The sequence below is a fragment of the Panthera pardus genome, unplaced genomic scaffold (assembly GCF_024362965.1).
Source record: "Panthera pardus isolate Hobbes unplaced genomic scaffold, ASM2436296v1 HiC_scaffold_27, whole genome shotgun sequence".
Classification (NCBI taxonomy): domain Eukaryota; kingdom Metazoa; phylum Chordata; class Mammalia; order Carnivora; family Felidae; genus Panthera; species Panthera pardus.
Window position 1 is genome coordinate 94,274,097 of NW_026526843.1, and position 4,821 is coordinate 94,278,917.

The 4,821-nt window shown below is 38.7% G+C and overlaps 1 pseudogene; it reads left to right on the forward strand.

Moving 5' to 3' along the window:
• The first annotated feature begins 1,036 nt into the window (after positions 1 to 1,036).
• Positions 1,037 to 1,136, forward strand: LOC128773972 (U6 spliceosomal RNA; annotated as a pseudogene).
• The last annotated feature ends 3,685 nt before the right edge of the window (positions 1,137 to 4,821 follow it).

Consider the following 4,821-nt stretch of genomic DNA (forward strand, 5'->3'; position numbering starts at 1 on the left):
AGTATTTGCATCTGTGGAGGTAAATTAGTATATGCAATGAAAATGAGAGGGAGGAAAAAAATGAGGGAATGGTTGAGTGTGTGTGTGTGTGTGTGTGTGTGTGTGTGTGAGTGTGTAGGTTTTCCTCAATTTCAAAATATTTTTATATGAAGAAGGAGCAGGAAAGTTATCTCCTAAAAACAGGCATTTCGGGGCACCTGGGTGGCCCAGTAGGTCAAGCATTCAACTCTCAGTTTCAGCTCAGGTCATGATCTCATGTTTCATGAGTTCAAGCCCTGTGTTGGGCTCTGTGCTGACAGTGCAGAGCCTGCTTGGGATTCTCTCTCTCCCTCTGTCTCTGCCCCTCCCCCACTCATGCTATCTCTGCCTCTTCAAAATAAATAAACTTAATTTTTTAAAAAAAATAGTCATCTTTTCTACAGTCATGTTTTAGAGAATCAGGAAGATAAAAGATCTTATAATTTTTTCAAGTACAAAATGTATACACATTCTTTGATAAGTAGATATAAACTTTGTGTTATTACAGCATAGTACTTTCCATAAGGCAGCCATACTTGTCTGATGTTTTATGTGTTAGCTGTTTTTAAAAAACATTTGAAATTATTTGGGACTCCACGTGCAGTGACCACATGTGTGAGTCATGTAGTTCACAATCTACAGTGAAGGTACACAACCTTCCTGCCTCAAGGAGTTGTCACTTTGTTTAGGTGGTATTTATGCTAAAGAACCTTCTAGAAATATAGAATTTCACAGAAGGAAATGCTAAGAACATAGTACCCTTTAGAGTTTGTGTATCTGCTGAAAGTCTAACTGTATTTTGCTGGTTTCAAAGCTCTAAATTAGATTTTCAGTGCAGGGATACAAAAAAATCTAGGTAAGGGACAGCAAATAAATGCCTACAATTGCTTTTGTTCTGCCACTTAGACTTTCCCCCCTTAAGTTTCTGTAATTACAAAGACATTTCAAATGAGTCGATATTTCTAAGTTCATATATCACACAGGAATCAAAACAGAACAGACCCGTACAAATATAGCCGTATTTAGTACCAATACTAAAATTGGAATGATGCAGAGAATATTGGCATGGCCCCTGCACAAGGATGACACACAAAACAAACCATAAATGCCAACTAGAGTCACAAAAGGTGTCCCTAAAATCTGAGAGCAAAACAGAAGATAGGAATTATAAAAAAGTAGCATAGTTTCTCACACAAATAAAAGAAGTAACCTATGTCAGAGTTTCTCAACTTCGGCACCATTTGGGACAATTCATTCTTTGTCGGGTGACTATCTTGTGCATCGTGGGATATTTAGCAGCATCCCTGGCCTCTAACCACCAGATATCAATAGCACACATTCTCCCTGCTTTGTGACAATCCAAAATGTCTCCACTCCTTGCCAAATATCCCCTAGGGGAAGAAGGCCAAATCATTCCCTCCCACTCTTGGAAAATCATCGATCTAGCTAAAAGCTTGTCCATCTGTGGACACGTAGGTGTGTTGGGGAGATTCTGAGACGTAGGATTCCTGGATCAAATGGATGTAGGACAATGCCTGGTGTTTCTTTGTGTCACAGAAAGATGAATGGTCAAAGTTTAATTTTTTTGTCAAACCAACAGGTGAGGGAAAATGTCTCTGTGTTGCTTTGTTTTGTATTTTCAAGCTCATTTTGACAGGACAATTTTTACTTATTCTGTGGTCAAGAAGATCACCCTAACAGGATTTGTTATTCTTTAAAGTCACGCTTCTCCATAAAATACCTAGGAATAAATCTAACCAAAGATGTAAAAGATCTGTATGCTGAAAACTATAGAAAGCTTATGCAGGTAATTGAAGAAGATATAAAGAAATGGAAAGACATTCCCTGCTCATGGATTGGAAGAATAAATATTGTCAAAATGTCAATACTACCCAAAGCTATCTACACATTCAATGCAATCCCAATCAAAATTGCACCAGCATTCTTCTCGAAACTAGAACAAGCAATCCTAAAATTCCTATGGAACCACAAAAGGCCCCGAATAGCCAAAGTAATTTTGAAGAAGAAGACCAAAGCAGGAGGCATCACAATCCCAGACTTTAGCCTCTACTACAAAGCTGTCATCATCAAGACAGCATGGTATTGGCATAAAAACAGACACATAGACCAATGGAATAGAATAGAAACCCCAGAACTAGACCCACAAACGTATGGCCAACTCATCTTTGACAAAGCAGGAAAGAACATCCAATGGAAAAAAGACAGTCCCTTTAACAAATGGTGCTGGGAGAACTGGACAGCTACTTGCAGAAGGTTGAAACTAGACCACTTTCTCACACCATTCACAAAAATAAACTCAAAATGGATAAAGGACCTGAATGTGAGACAGGAAACCATCAAAACCTTAGAGGAGAAAGCAGGAAAAGACCTCTCTGACCTCAGCCGTAGCAATCTCTTACTCGGCACATCCCCAAAGGCAAGGGAATTAAAAGCAAAAGTGAATTACTGGGACCTTATGAAGATAAAAAGCTTCTGCACAGCAAAGGAAACAACCAACAAAACTAAAAGGCAACCAACGGAATGGGAAAAGATATTTGCAAATGACACATCGGACAAAGGGCTAGTATCCAAAATCTATAAAGAGCTCATCAAACTCCACACCCGAAAAACAAATAACCCAGTGAAGAAATGGGCAGAAAACATGAATAGACACTTCTCTAAAGAAGACATCCGGATGGCCAACAGGCACATGAAAAGATGTTCAACGTCGCTCCTTATCAGGGAAATACAAATCAAAACCACACTCAGATACCACCTCACGCCAGTCAGAGTGGCCAAAATGAAGAAATCAGGAGACTATAGATGCTGGAGAGGATGTGGAGAAACAGGAACCCTCTTGCACTGTTGGTGGGAATGCAAATTGGTGCAGCCGCTCTGGAAAGCAGTGTGGAGGTTCCTCAGAAAATTAAAAATAGACCTACCCTATGACCCAGCAATAGCACTGCTAGGAATTTATCCAAGGGATACAGGAGTACTGATGCATAGGGGCACCTGTACCCCAATGTTTATAGCGGCACTCTCAACAATAGCCAAATTATGGAAAGAGCCTAAATGTCCATCAACTGATGAATGGATAAAGAAATTGTGGTTTATATACACAATGGAATACTACGTGGCAATGAGAAAAAATGAAATATGGCCTTTTGTAGCAACATGGATGGAACTGGAGAGTGTGATGCTAAGTGAAATAAGCCATACAGAGAAAGACAGATACCATATGGTTTCACTCTTATGTGGATCCTGAGAAACATAACAGAAACCCATGGGGGAGGGGAAGGAAAAAAAAAAAAAAAAAAGAGGTTAGAGTGGGAGAGAGCCAAAGCATTAGAGACTGTTAAAAACTGAGAACAAACTGAGGGTTGATGGGGGGTGGGAGGGAGGGCAGGGTGGGAGGGAGGGCAGGGTGGGTGATGGGTATTGAGGAGGGCACCTTTTGGGATGAGCACTGGGTGTTGTATGGAAACCAATTTGACAGTAAATTTCATATATTAAAAAATAAAAAAAAAAAAAGGAAAAAAAAATAAATAAAAAAAAAAAAATAAATAAAAATAAAGTCACGCTTCTCAAACTTGGTCATTGTTCAGACAATTTAAGTTAAGGAGAAAAGGTGTTTTGGTCTCCCTCTGTGGGCTTTAATCATTTTTATTAGCCAATTACTTAAATTCAAACAAATATATAAAAGAGCATATCTTTAGCATACAGCTTCCATAAAGCTGTAAAAATGAATAAGTGTACAAATTAAATAATAACAGAACAATCAAACTTAATGTTCAAATTACAAATGCTAATTTAATGTGGCCAATGATATACCATGAACATTTAATCAGAGCAGAAAATATGAATACGGAACTGCTGGTTAAGGAGGATACTTAGGTGTTTTCCTTTGCCTTTCCTACAGACTGCCACAATCTGCCCTCCATTGCTAAGCCACTCCATCACCTTAGATCTCATGAAAAGATCTAGGGAAGCATGTGAGTCTTCTTTTTTAGTACAAAATTATCATTTATGTATAAGTCCTTTCCTTCTAGAACCCTCTTTCTCTGATTGTAGAAGCATTTCTGGAAGCTTTGGTTCCCAGGCCCAGGGATTTGTGACCCCTCTGGGCCTGGTCTTTAGAGGGAACTCATTTTCACCTATGCAATCATAGTTTATCTTTCTTGAGAAGTGACATTATTGGCTGCCAAGAATTTTCTGTGAAAGAATCAAAATTATCAATTGTATGGGGGTTTTTTTGAGAGAAAGAGAACATACAAGAAGGGAATAGAGGCAGAGGGAGGGAGGGAAGGAAGGGGGAGGCAGAGAGAGAGAGAGAGAGAGAGAGAGACAGAGAGAGAGAGAGAATCTTAAGCAGGCTCCACACTCAGCACAGAGCCCGAATCAGGGCTCAATTCCACAACCCTGGGATCATGACCTGAGCCAAAATCAAGAATCAGATGCTCAACTGACTGAGTCACCGAGGCTCTCCAAGTCATGACCATGTTATAGATACTTTATAGTAACAGTCAAAATATAGTCATAATTGAAAAACACAATTGAGGGGTATTTTCTGTCATTCTTTGTTTCAAATGTATTTGATTTGCCTCACTAGAAGAGACACTTATAAATAACACCAGTAAATATAAAAGCAATTTTTCAAAATTATGAAAAAATAAAAATAATTATAACAAAACCTTAGCATAGATATTAAATGTAACTCTTCCTGGATAACATGGTAGAAAGGGAAATACTATGCATTACATATTTTCATGGTTTGGTAAAGGAAAATGCACCATTCCTTCATAT